The 14,869-nt window shown below is 44.5% G+C and overlaps 1 protein-coding gene across 1 annotated transcript in view; it reads left to right on the forward strand.

The window, feature by feature from the left end:
• Nucleotides 1–14,869, forward strand: part of VAT1L (vesicle amine transport 1 like) — a 191,495-nt gene that overhangs the window by 145,320 nt on the left and 31,306 nt on the right. The gene's annotated exons all lie outside the window — the stretch shown is intronic.

The raw sequence follows: 14,869 nt of genomic DNA on the forward strand, positions 1-14,869 counted from the left end.
GGCTGGGTACATCTAAAAAACAACAACAATAAGGCAAATACGACTGGAGCAAGGAAGTGAAGGGGACAACAGTAAATGAGGTCAGAGAAGTAGTCAGATGGCGCATAGCCTAGGTCAGAGAAGTAAGCAGATGGTGCATAATCTGGGAGAGGGAGGCACAATCAGGAATCTGGAAAATTTCTAGCCATGATGGGAAGAAACCCATTGGAGTGCTTTGGGCGATGGAATGACGTGGTCTGTGTTCTTTTTCTTAAGGTTCCTTTTCTATTATTATTTCTGTGGAATAGACTGTTCTGGTAGAGGGAGGAGTAAGAATAGAAGTAAGAACAATAATTAGGGAGCTACTGAAGTCATTCAAGCAAAAATTGATGGTAGCCTGGATAAGACTGTTCAAAAGAGAAGGTGAAAAGTCATTAGATTCAGGATATATTCTGAATGTTAAGCCAACCAGATTTATTGGCAGATTGGATGTAAAGATTGAGGGGAAGAAGAGAATCATGAAAAACCCCTAGGTTTTTGGCCTGAAGAGCTGTGGTTTTGTGGTTTTGGTAGACAGAATGATGCTCCCCACACCCCCAAGATGACCCTGTTCTAATCCCTTGGACCTGTCAATATATTACTTTACATGACCAAAAGGATTTTACAGGTGTGATTAAGTTAAGAGCCTTGAGCTGGGGAGATTTGAGCCAAGGAATGCAAGCAGAATCCAAAAAACAAACAAACAAACAAAAAAATGGATTCTTCCCTAGAGCCTCCAGAAGGAACACGGCCCAGCTGACACCTTGATTTTAGGCCAATGAAAACCATTTTGGATTTCTGACCTCTAGAACTATAACATAATAAACCCCTGTTGGTTTAAGCCACTAAGTCTGTAGTAATTTGTTATAGGAACCATAGGGAACTAATTTAGTGGGATGTGAACAGTGCTTTGAATCCTGTTAAGACACTAAAGGGTGATCACCACAGCAAACTAGGAGTTAGAGCAGAGAACAGAGGGAAACAGGGTAGGTTTACTGTTCAACCTTAAAATGGAAAAGTACTTAATTGTGTGATATATTGAGTTTCACTAACAAGCAGGAAGTACCAATTTGTGCCAGGTCTTATATCAGACAATGGAGACATGAGGATGAGTAAGATGCAGGGCCCGGTCTGGTGGATGAATTTGCAGGATGGGGAACAATTTCACAGCAGCTTAATGGACCTGCCTGTCATTTTACCTTGAAAAGGGACCCTAGTCTAGTTTTCATCTTTGAGTATAGGGGGGGAAAAAAGGCCTCTTGGTGCTCGATTTCCTCTGGTACCACGGAATGTTTCTTCGGGTAGGTCTCTTCTGTCTTTTACATCTGACCCACAAAATGCGCTTTATTCCACTTGGTCTGGACTTTCTATTGAAACCAGCAAAATGATTTACAGAATGTACGGCATCTCTGAAAAAAATAGTAAAAGATTCATTGGAAGAGTGAAATCTCTTTTAGGTTGTAGGAGATGTCTCTTCACTCATCTGATATGATACAGTTTTAAAGTGATAATTGAGACTTTTTTATGGAGTGCAGTTAAGAAATGTCATTACTGTTTATTACAGAAAATGAAATAAATTGGTAGTGCGGGTAAGAGAACTCATATTGTAGAGAATTACAACTCTTTGGGAAATACGAGGTGAGCACCTTCTTTGGGCACGAGAATTTTTTTCAAATACCTTCCAATTAGCACAAGCCTTGTGCTCAGTATTTCCTCCACTCCCCATTCAATGATGGTTTATTAAAAAAAAAAAAAAAACCTACCCTTATTCCAAATTTAAGAGGCAGAGAGAGATGGGGGCAGTGGCAGGGAAGGGAGAAAAGGAGAAGAAAGGAGTGAGAGGCACAGAGACGGAGAGGGATGAGTTGGGGGAAGAGAGAGAGAGAGAAGGGGAAAATGTGGGAAAGAGGTTCAAACTGGTTGGATCGTGTCTGCAGTGATTGCTGACTGCAGGGTTGCACAGTAGACCAGCACTGGCTGTAATGTTAAGCTGGCCAGAATTTAAAACTCATCTCTGGCATAAACTACCTGTGTGACCATGGACAAAATATCTAAACCCTATGAGCTTCAGTTTTTTTCATTCATTAAATTGGAGAAATGATACCTGTTTGCAGGGCTATTGGGAATTCTGGCGTGATCATGTATCTAAAGTACCCGGCGTTGTCTAAAACATGGTAGATGCCTAATAAATACTAATTTCATTCTCCAGAGCATCCTGCTTCTCTCTCGTTCTCTTTTTGACACTCCTTAATTTTCCTCTTTTGAGAATCAGTGATACATACCTGGGGAGAAAAAAAAGGAGGTGGGAAGAAATGGGGAGGCATGATAAGGTTGTAGGGACACTATCACACCACTGACTTTTCTTATAACTTCCCAGGACTGGCTGGGGAAAGACCTGGTAGGTACAGGGGGAGCCATGTCCTGGAATAGCAAGCTGGACATTCCTGGTTATGTTACTATACTGAGACTTAAGGCTGTGAAACACTTGTCCATCTTCAGCTATATTCCTTCCTTACTTAAACCGTCTGGGACAATTTTCCACTTTAGAGCTAAAGAAACTGAGGGTGGGAGTGGTTTTCTGACTTGCCCAGGATGACTACAGTGAGTAAGGGGAGCCTCAGTCTCCTCAAGTCACCACGCAGGCAGCCCTTTCTGCCTCATTGCACCTGGCGCCCACCTTTATGTAAAAGCCAACATCAAAGAAAAGGACCCAAGTGCTGGGGGACTTCTCCTTAAGTCAACTAAAGATGGGGTCCTTGTCACATGGCTTGCAGACGATTCGAAGAGTGAGAAAAATGGGATTTACTGGGCAAAAAGGAAAAAAAGGGGAAACAGAGACTCTTAGTGAAGCGAGAGAACGTGCTTCCTACCTGTGCACTTCCTGCCTCGCAGTTTGAATCCCAGGTTCCACACAGGAAGAGGAGGGGCCAGGCTCCTCCCTGCTGCAAACAGCATTAGTTACTGTGGCTCCATCTTGTAAGGATTAAAGAAAGAGGGAGAGGAAGGAGAGGGAGGAAGAGGGAGCAAGGGTTAGGGAGCGAAATCCCACTTGCGAGTAGCCAGGGGTGGATTCCTAAGACCTGAGGGTTTGTTTGGTTTTTTGTTTGTTTGTTTGTTTTTGAGACGGAATCTCGCTCTGCCACCAGGCTGGAGTGCAGTGGCACATTCTTGGCTCAGTGCATCCTCCACCTACCGGGTTCAAGCGATTATCCTGCCTCAGCCTCCCGAGTAGCTGGGATTACAGGTGCATGCCACCACGCCCAGTTAACTTTTTATTTTTAGTAGAGACGGGGTTTCACCATGTTGGTCAGGATGGTCTCGATGTCTTAGCCTCATGATCTGCCCGCCTCGGCCTCCCAAAGTGCTGGGATTACAGGCATGAGCCACCGCGTCCTGTCCAACCTGAGGGTTTTGAGAGCCCACCTGGGAGTAGCCCCAGCCTGAGCCTCACAGTTCCCTTCAGGTTCATCGTCCTCCTCACGCAAATCAGTTGAAAATGAAGTGAGGGAAAAGATGGGCGACTGGCCAGAGAACTTCAGGATCCAGAGGTTAACTCACGGTGAGCTGCCGTTGCCCACTGCTTCCTGAGTTGCAAGAGAGCCTGTGCTCCCAACACCCCTTCCAGGTTTTGGCACCAAATGTAAGAATTAAAGAAAAAGGAGAGAAACACGAAGGGTGGCTTGGCAGTTACCCAAGAAACTTCCCCCCCTACCTCCCTTTGTGGCCGAGCTGTTTTATTTGTGTTTTACTATTTGCTCTTTCTGGCTGCTTACAGTTAGAAGTGAAGTGATTTCCTTGTAATGCTTGAGGCTAGAAAGGGAGCTGGAACTTAAAGTGGTGATGCTTGTCTGAGATGACGGTGCTCCTGCTCTGTTACATCCCAGTATGCACTCCTCCCAGTGAATAGGCCAGTTGGAGTTTTGCCAGGGGGCCCTTCCCACCTGACTGTCTCACAAATTCTCAGACCGTGAGAAGGACCTCCTTGAAAAGGCGAGTTGGATCCCTTGAATTACATAAGGGGGGGAGACAAGCTGAGCCTTAAACTCACAGTGAAGCCCACTAGCTGGGAATTCAAAAGAGACTTAGAGTTGAAAATTACCGAAGGAAACTTGCCCAAATACTTAAGATAGAATCACAGTGCTCTGAAAGAATATGCTAAGTCACTGTATTTTTAAGAACTGGGAAAATGTATTTCCTGCTACTATTTGGAAAGAATGACTCTAAGAGCGTAAAGGGCAAAACCCTTCCTTTTATGAGCACTGTTTACTGTTGCTGACACCTCCTGACTAAAGAGACTGCGTCTACATGTGGACCACTTGGGACCAGTTCCTGAGCTCCACTTTGGACCTAATGAATCAGAAGTTATTAGGGATGGGCCCCAGAGTTTTCTGTTTTAATATGCTACCATAGGGGCCCTAATGCACAGATGAACTGGAAACCACTCTTCTAAATTTGTCCTATGTCTCCCTTGCCTGCTGGATCCTGATTCAACAGGTATTTATTGAATTCCAACTATTTAGCTGGCTGTGTTTTATGCACTTGGGATATACCTATAAACAAAACTGAACGCTGTCAAAAAAATCTGTTTTCTAGAGCTTATATTCTACTGTGTGGGTGACATTGCTTAAATATGTGTCCTCATCAAATCTCATGTTGAATTGTAATCTCCAGTGTTGGAGGAGGGGCTGGGTGGGAGGTGACTGGATCATGCGGATGAAGATTTCATGAATGGTTTAGCACCATCCCCCCTTAGTACTGCACAGCGAGTTCTCATGAGATCTGGTTGTTTAAAAGTGTGTGGCACCTCCCCCCTTATTCTCTCTGTTGCTTCTGCTCTGGCCATGTAAAGACGTGCCTGCTTCCCCTTCACCTTCCACCACGATGGTAAGTTTCCTGAGGCCTCCCTGGAAGCCAAGCAGATGCCAGCCTCATGCTTCCTGTACAGGCTGTGGAACCATGAGCCAATTAAACCTCTTTTCTTTATAAATTACCCAGTCTCAGGTATTTCTTTATAGCAGTGTGAGAACAGACTAATACAGCAAAAATAGGTGAGTGAGGAAAGAAAATAAGCAATAAATACAACAAATCATTTTTTACTTTATATTAAAAGATCATTGTTGCTTTTTTTAAAGAAGAGGCAGATAAAAGGGGAAACAGGAGTGTGGGGATGGGAGAGAGGAGTGGGTTGGGTGGTGTGACCCTGGATCTTCTGTCTACTCCAGGAATGAGGCTTTAAACCTTTCCTGCCTGCATCAACCTGGACTGCTCAGATCTGGGCTTCCCACTTCTACCTGCCTCCTGATTCTGAGTGCTCTGTTGCCCTTTTAGTTCCTAGGTACTCCACCCACAGTGCATGGAAGTAACCTTCCTCTGCTAGCTAAACAGAATTCGTGACGACCTCTCCAGGCTAACTCTGGGAAAATGGTTGTTTAAACCTCCCCGTAGGACTAAACGCTTACCAATTCTTTGAAACACCAGAAAGACTGGAGATATATTTGAGCAACACTCTGTGGGGTGCTGGAGCCAGTATGCACGAGCTCCTGAGAGCCAACTGTGTGCATGTTTTTTCCAGCTAGGCATCAGTGGTGTTATATCATAGCTCAAACCAGTGGGGGCCGGAGGCGGGCGGGGTGGGGACGGTGGGAGTAGTTAGTTACACTGAGAACTGTGATAACTCAGCAAGTGCTACAAATCAGGGCTCCCTCTAGAGATCTGTTGTTACATATTGACCGTCACATCAGTGGTAACAGTTATGTGCTAGAAATAGCCCCAGAAGAACATAACTCCAAAGCTCTCTCCCTAAATCCAGTAACCTGGGTTTGGCTCTTCTCTTGCTCCCTGGGTACAAGAAAATCTCAAACCCTCTTGCTACCGAAGGGTTTGAGATTCTAGACCAAAAAGATACACAGAGAGGCTTGGAATAAAATAGACAGTAGTGACTTGAAGGAATACAAAGGGTGAAAAATTCCTGCACTCAATTTATTGTCTTATATCTTGAGGTTTATTTTTCCTAATAATCATTACACCCTCAGAAACTGATGAGTTTCCAGGGCATTATAAATTTAAAACATTTAGCAGGGCTAGCACTAAAATAGCTCATTAAAGAGTGTGGGTTGGAAAAGCTTGTTAGTCTGCTTTATATACAATGATCAATTACAGCAAATTTCTCAGCAGTAGTTTCTATCACTCTTCTTTAAGATGCAGTAATAGAAATGAGATCATCAGACTTAAGGAAGTTAATCAGTGCATCAAGGTTTTCCACAGAAATTTTCCAAGGCAGGAGAAAGAAAATGGACATTCCAGATGCCTAAGACTATGGTTTAAAGAGTCTCAACAAGCTCAAAATGTCAAGAAAGCTTTGGCCAGTGATACGCTAGTGAATGTTTTAACAAGCAAATCTTAGGGGTGGGGAACTGTGATTTACAGCATTTGCCAACTTCCATCGCATCAAGATTTCCACCATGGCCAATTTCAAGCTACAAATGTGCTATCAACTGACTTACTGTATTCCTGAAAATGTAGCTATTGATTCTCATGAGCCAAGTACAAGCCAGGTCTAACATACCACTTGGTCTTTTTTTTTTTTTTTTTTTTGGAGACAGACTCTCACTCTGTCTTCCAGGTTGAATTGCAGCGGCACAGTCTTGGCTCACTGCAACCTCTGCCTCCCGGGTTCAAGCGATTCTCCTGCCTCAGCCTCCTGAGTAGCTGGGATTACAGGCACGTGCTACCATGCCTGGGTAATTTTTGTATTTTTTAGTAGAGATGGGGTTTCACCATGTTGGTCATGCTGGTCTTAAACTCCTGACCTCGTGATCCACCCGCCTCAGCCTCCCAAAGTGCTGGGATTACAGGCATGAGCCACTGAGCCCAGCCCCACACCACTGTCTTTAGCTCAAAAGTTAATATGAATTTTGCACCCAGCTCAATGATACATCCATAATTAATTCAAAAATAATAGTGGTTTTCTGTCTGTCTTCAAATTTTCCAGCATCACCTAATGTATGTTTCCCAAAGACAGCTCTACTCTTATGTGAGATGACTTGGCGGGGGGCTGGGACATGGAATAGCCTTACATTGTTTCCTTTGCATTTCTCCCTCTCTATCTTCCCAATTATATTAAGATTAAAGTCTCAGTGAGGTACTAATCTGCTTTAACACCTCTTGAACACTTATCCCTCTCCCTTTTCAACAAAGAGGGAGCAGGCTTCAAGTTCAGAGTCTTCAGGCTGGCAACAGTATCAAGTTAGAATGTATTAGAATTGTTTCTTTACATTTTGCTTATTATGTTCAGCTGTCTATGGCAAATAATACTGATTTTTTTTCCATTTATGGATGCAGAGTGGGCTTTTCCTTTAAATATGTTATTAGTATGTCAGTTAATATGTTTCTTGTACTAAGGTGGTACCTGGAATAAGCAAAAGTCACTTGCTTCTCAGAAGGCCCAGCTTCTTGTGGGACGTGCTAGTGGGGCCTTTTGGAGGCAGAAATACCCAGTGGCAGTTTGTTGCATTAGCAGTAACTCTCTACCTTTAGAATCTCCTGCTGCCATTCATCCTACTCACCGAAACAGATTTTGATTCAAGTTATGATGTGCTGTCGTATGTTGATTTGTATCAGCAGTTGCTCACTTGTATCTATTGCCAATTTCCATGGTGTAAATCTTCCCACCATGGCTGATTTCAAGCTATCAACCAGACAATGAACAAATGCATGCATGTATCTTTATGACAGAATGATTTATATTCATTTGGATATATACACAGTAATGGGACTGCTGGGTCAAATGGTAGTTCTGTGTTTAGCTCTTTGAGAAATTGCCACACTGCCTTTTTTTGAGAGTCTTGCTCTTGTCACCCAGGCTGGAGTGCAATGGCATGATCTTGGCTCACTGCAACCTCCAGCTCCCGGGTTCAAGCTATTCTCCTGCCTCAGCCTCATGAGTAGCTGGGATTAAAGGCACCATGCCACTAGGCCTGGCTGATTTTTTTGTATTTTTGGTAGAAACAGGGTTTCACCATGTTGGCCAGGCTGGTCTTGAACTCCTGACCTCAGGTGATCCACCTGCCTCGGCCTCCCAGAGTGCCCAGATTACAGACATAAACCACCACGCCCAGCCTGCCACACTGCTTTGCACAATGGTTGAGCTAATTTACACTCCTCCCAACAGTGTATAAGTATTCCTTTTTCTCTGCAACCTTGCCAGCATGTTATTTTTTTACTTTTTAATAATAGCCATTCTGACTGGTTTGAGATGATATCTCATTGTGGTTTTGATTCGCATTTCTCTAATGATTAGTGTATTAGTCCATTTTCACACTGCTGATAAATACATACCTGAGACTGGGTAATTTACAAAGAAAAAAGAAGTTTAATGGACTCACAGTTCCATGTGGCTGGGGAGGTCTCACAATCATGATGGAAGATGAAAGGCATGTCTTACATGGTGGCAGGCAAGAGATAACTTGTGCAGGGAAACTCCCCTTTATAAAACCATCAGATCTCATGAGACTTATTCACTATCACGTGAACAGCACATGAAAGACCCTCCCCCATGATTTAGTTACCTCCCCCTGGTTCCCTCCCATGATATGGAAATTGTGGGAACTGCAATTCAAGATGAGATTTGGGTGGGGACACAGCCACACCATATCAATCAGTGATGTTGAGCTTTTTTTTCATATACTCATACAATTGTGAAGAGAGGAGAATTCTTTGGATATATACACAGTAATGGGACTGCTGGGTCAAATGGTAGTTCTGTTTTTAGCTCTTTGAGAGATTGCCACACTGCCTTTGGAGAAACAGAAATCTTGCATCCATAGTTGCCTCATTTCTCTTTTTCAATTACTGACTCTCCCAACATAGAAGGATCGAGTTGAGGGAGGCCACAGGGTCACTTACATGTGCAGATAGAGCAGTGGTTTGAATTCAGTAACCACCCTGTTTTTTTTTGTTGTTGTTGTTGTTGTTTGTCTTTGTTTTTTTGAGACAGAGTCTCACTCTGTCACCCAGGCTAGAGTGCAGTCGCACAATCTGAGCTCACTGCAAACTCCGCCTCCCGGGTTCAAGCGATTATCTCACCTCAGCCTCCCAAGTAGCTGGGATTACAGGCACCCACCATCACACCCAGCTAATTTTTGTACTTTTAGTAGAGACAGAGTTTCATCATGTTGTTCAGGCTGGTTTCAAACTCCTGACCTCAGGTGATCTGCCCGCCTCGGCCTCCCAAAGTGCTGGGATTACAGTTGTGAGCCATTGTGCCCAGCCCACCCTGTATTCTTTTTTGTTTGTTTTTTTGAGATGGAGTCTGCCTCTGTCACCCAGGCTGGAGTGCAGTGGCTGGATCTCTGCTCAGTGCAACCTCCGCCTCCCGGGTTCAAGCGATTCTCCTGCCTCAGCCTCCTGAGTAGCTGGGATTACAGGCACTCACCACCACACCCAGCTAATTTTTGTATTTTTAGTAGAGATGGGGTTTCACCATGTTGGTCAGGCTGGTCTCAAGCTCCTGACCTCAGGTGATCCACCCACCTCAGCCTCCCAAAGTGCTGCGATTACAGATTACAGGCGTGAACCACCGCACTTGGTCTATTTTCTTTTTTTTTTTTGAGACAGAGTCTTGCTCTGTCTCCCAGGCTGGACTGTAGTTTCCCAGGCTGGAGTGCAGCGGCACCATCACGGCTCACTGCAAGCTCCACCTCCCGGGTTCACGCCATTCTCCTGCCTAAGCCTCCCTAGTAGCTGGGACTACAGGTGCCCGCCACCACACCCGGCTAATTTATTTTTGTATTTTTAGTAGAGATGGGGTTTCACCATGTTAGCCAGGATGATCTCGATTTCCTGACCTCATGATCCGCCTGTCTCGGCCTCCCAAAGTGCTGGGATTACAGGCATGAGCCACTGCGCCCGACCCACCCTGTATTCCTAAAGTAGCCCTAGCATTCACTATCTGTGTGGTCTCAGGCAAGTCACTTAGCCTCTAAGGAATGAAATTTCTAGGAGCACAAGAGCATAGGGCTCTCACATAGCATGTGGCAGTTATTAGGATGCAATTAGCATCACCATTTCTTTCCTCCACACCCACAGGTGTAGAACCAGGGCACGTGAGCATTGTTTAAAGGAGAGCTTCAAAGATGATGTATCTTTAGAGCTTGATGCCACCTGCCTTTGCCTACCTGTTGCTTGGCTACAGACCTGGCTCCCCTCCAACCTCCCATTTCTAACGCTACATCAAAGGCTGTGCTTCTCAGCTGGGAGCAGTTTCGTCCTTTGAGGGGCAGCTGGCAATGTCTGGAGACATTTTTGATTCTCACAACTGGAAAAGTATGACTGGGATCTAGTGAATGGAGGCCAGGGATTGTGCTCAACATCTCATGATACACAGGATAGCCCCCTGCAACGAAGAATTATCCAGCCCCAAATGTCACCATGCCAAGAATAAAAAACCCTGCTCTAAGGATTAAGTGAGCTTGGTCCCTCTAAAAGATGTGTTTACTCTACTGGAATACTAGAGAAATTCCTTAGGCTACCATCCTAAGAAAGAGTAGCATAGCCCCTAAAAATTGTAACTAAATTTTACACTCCCCAGGCAGAGGTGTAAAGATGTCTCCGACTTGTTAAAGCAATAAATGACCGAAGGGTAATGGGCATGACAGAATAGATTTTTAACAGTCTTATTCCCATCATTAAATCCTTGCTCTTCCACTTTTTTAGCTCTGTGACCATGAGCATAGTAAGTGCTAGGATCCTCAATTTCTTCAACTGTAAAAACAGAAATAATGCACCTGTCTTGTATAAAATTGTTGTGAAGATTAAAGGAGATAATGCCTGTAAGCCAGTTAGCCAGTTACTGCTGGTATATTGTTATGTTCTCAACAAACATAATCATTATCATCATTACTCTTGCTATTATACTGCCTACAGTAGTCAGAGCTCAAATAGCTATTTTCATCATTATTATTATTTTAGGTCTATTTTAGTTCCTTAAACAGTTGTGGGTGGCTGAGAGGCACATGTACCTGTCTCTTCTCTGTGCCAAGACTCTGCAGAGTGGTGAACAGCAAGAAAGAAAAAGAGTCTAAACAGATGGAAACTTCATGGGGCAGGTTTCTCCTAGTCTGCCCCCCGCCACACACACACACAGAAACTAAACACTCTTCCAAGCTGTCTTCATCCATGGGATAATTTCTTTAAAGCCTGCATGGAATCCCAGATAATGAAGAATGATGAGGCTAATTATAGACTCACCATGGTACAAAAACCTGTCAGTTGTATGTTCATACAGATTATCCAGCTTAAGTCACAGGCCATTCAGAGTGTTCAATTTCAGAACCATCCAGAAGCTATCAGACCTAGTCTGTCCAATCTGTGGGGGCAAAGATGCTATATCACTTGGTTTTATAGTTTGCACAAACCCAAGAACTGTTCTAGCACATAGAAGAGCACAAAAAACATGGCTTGTGGTATCTGTGCTTAGTGAGGCCACTGACTCACTTGGAATGGCCAATTCCAGATTGCAAAACTTTTTTTTTTTTTTTTTTTTTTTGAGAGAGAGAGAGAGTGTGTCTCACTCTGTCGTTAATGCTGGAGTACAGTGATGCAGTCATAGCTCACCGTAGCCTCAAACTCCTAGGCTCAAGTGATCTTACCACCTCAGTCTCCTGAGTAACTGCGATTACAGGCACTCACCATCATGCCCATGTAATTTTTATATATATAGTTTTTGAGACAGGCTCTTACTGTGTTGCCAAAGCTGGTCTCGAAAATCTGGCCTCAAGCGATTGTCCTGCCTCAGCCTCCTAAAGCACTGGGATTACAGGTGTTAGCCACCACACCTGGCCAGAACTTTTTTCAATTGTTATTTTCTCCTGATAAGAAAAGTAGCACATATTCAACAGAGACATTTAAAACCATGTCCCTTCAAAGCAAGAAAATTCATACTCCCATTACCAACAGTAACCCTTGTGTATGAGTTGTCTTTTCTTTCAGTATTTCTTTTTTGGACAGATGGGGATTTGTTCTTTGTTTTGTTTTCTTTAGTGGCTTGACTTTTTTTTTTTCTTTCTTTTTTTGAGACAAAGTCTCGCTCTGTCGCCCAGGCTGGAGTGCAGTGGCACGATCTCAGCTCACTGCCCCCTCTGCTTCCCGGTTCAAGTGATTCTCCTGCCTCAGCCTCTGGAGTAGCTGGGATTACAGGCGCATGCCACCACGCCCACCTAATTTTTGTATTTGTAGCAGAGACAGGGTTTCACCATGTTGGTCAGGCTGGTCTCGAACTCCTGACCTCATGATCTGCCCGTCTCGGCCTCCCAAAGGGCTAGGATTACAGGCGTGAGCTACCACGCCCGGCCAGGGCTTGCCGTTTTTTAGACATTATCACATTGTACAAAAAAATTTGTGGACTGCCTTTTTTTCCCTCTTGTACACTCATAAGCATTTTAAACTATAATGGCTACATAATATTCTAACAAACAGCTCTAACAGAGTTTACTCAACCACTCCCCTGTTCTGGACATCTAGGTTACTTGTTATTTTATTTTTTTTTTTTTTTTTGAGACAGAGTCTCGCTCTATTGCCCAGGCTGGAGCGCAGTGGCGAGATCTCAGCTCACTGCAAGCTCCGCCTCCCAGGTTCATACCATTCTCCTGCCTTAGCCTCCCGAGTAGCTGGGACTACAGGCACCTGCCACCACGGCCAGCTAATTTTTGTATTTTAAGTAGAGACAAGGTTTCACCATGTTAGCCAGCATGATCTCGATCTCCTGACTTCGTGATCTGCCAGCCTCAGCCTCCCAAAGTGCTGGGATTACAGGCGTGAGCCACAGCACCTGGCCCGAGAATGTATCTTAAAGAAATAAACCTCTAATTGGAATTTTATTTAAAAAGTATTTATATCTAAAATGTTTGTTGTAGCTATACCAACAAAAATGAACATGTCACTTTGGGAAGATGTGACTTCAATTTATTCTTAGAATTGCCACCTACCTCCCCAACTTACCAAACTCTTGGTTATGGAGACTTCTTAGATTCACCCTTCCTTGTGACTCTAGAGGACCTGACTACTGTTCATAGCCACCCCTCTGGGATCAGTCCCATTTGAGATCCCAGTGAAGCCCAGGCTGAAACAAGAATGGCTGAAGTCTGGCTATCCATCCCTAGTTGGCCTCTGAGCAGGAATGGAAAGTTGCTGGAAGGCAACACCTCCCTCAACCCCTTACTTTAATTCCCTGTCTGTTGAGCCTGTTTTTGTCTCATTACCATGGCAACACAGCCTCAAGGCTGATAGATATTCCTTGCCACTTAGAGGAAAACACTCAGCTAATAGGCAAGTGGGAAGGACACAGGAAAGAAAGGGAGAGCGCTTTTCTGTTTCCCTTCCGTGCCTCTGCAAATGGGCAGAGATAATTAAAAATTAGATTTTAAAGTCACACTGACACTGACGGAAGGAACATAAGGAGGATTCCAGCGCTCACAAGACCATCTGCTTCTAGTGCTAATTAAAGTGGATGAAGATAAATCAAATTACCCCAGATCTCATCTCTCCTTCATGAAGAATCTTTGAAAGCATAGGTCATTTTAGGGACTCTTTTCACCCTTTGGGGAATTACCTGGCTTCTAAAAAACCTGAAACAATCGTAAAGATCAAGTGGGTTTTAACAGCATGCCTCAGCATCCTACCTCAAATCTTGGTCTCACCTCGCCAGCCTCCATAATTCCCAGATGTCATTGGTCTCCCAGTTTCTCCCCATCCAGGGCCCACTGGCCAATATTACTCTTGGGGTTATCTTCCTGAAACACACTTCTAGCTGTGTCCAAGTGAAGACCATGCCCAGCTCCCTCCTGCTCACATAAGAAGAGGCCAGCTGACCTGGCCCAGCACACAACATCCCCAGGACACCCAATACCACTGTCACTCACGCCCAGTCCCCTGAATGAGCAATGCATTCAGTCCTTTCAGAACTCTGTTCTCTTGCCTGAGTGTATGCAGTTTCTCTTGCTGAAAAATGCCTACCTCCCTCTGTTTTTGAGGTGGAGTTTCGCTCTTGTTGTCCAGGCTGGAGTTTGCGCAATGGCATGATCTTGGCTCACCACAACCTCTGCCTCCCAGGTTCTAGCGATTCTCCTGCCTCAGCCTCCCAAGTAGCTAGGATTACAGGCATGTGCCACCATGCCCAGCTAATTTTGTACTTTTAGTAGAGATGGGGTTTTCCGCATGTTGGTCAGGCTGGTCTCAAACTCCCGACCTCAGGTGATCCAACCACCTGGGCCTCCCAAAGTGCTGGGATTACAGGTGTGAACCACCGCGCCCGGCCCCATCTCCCTCTTAAAACCCAATGGAAAAGTAGTTTTTCTCTAAACTGAGTCATTTCCTCCACTGGACTCACATGCCTCCTCATTCATAGCTAGGATATAGCTCTTCCCACACTCTGTTGGAATTGACTGTCTCCATGGCCACCTTCCCTCTTCTCCTGGCTTCAAGGGCAGAGGCTGCGTGTGCTCATCTCTGCATGCTGCCTGGCACATAGTAGGTGGAGGTTATTACCCCACAAACATAGGCCATTTGATTGAAAGGGTACACTTGTCTATCTAGGAAATGACAATAACACATTGAACTTCTCTAACACCTAACTCCTAGGAAATCCAAACCCCTCATTTGCAACACCATCATCAAACATATGCTGGGTCCTTAGCAATACGGTGTCACAGTTGAGCATTTGAGTACTGGAACTGTCGTTATAGTTGTCATTTGGGGAAGAAAGCTCAAAGTTCACATTTTGTAAACTTTTTGGAAAATTTCAAACATTTAAAAGCAGCAATTATAGGATACTGACACCCCCTGCCCCCATACTCCT

This window comes from Pan troglodytes, chromosome 18 (genome assembly GCF_028858775.2).
Source record: "Pan troglodytes isolate AG18354 chromosome 18, NHGRI_mPanTro3-v2.0_pri, whole genome shotgun sequence".
NCBI classification, from domain to species: domain Eukaryota; kingdom Metazoa; phylum Chordata; class Mammalia; order Primates; family Hominidae; genus Pan; species Pan troglodytes.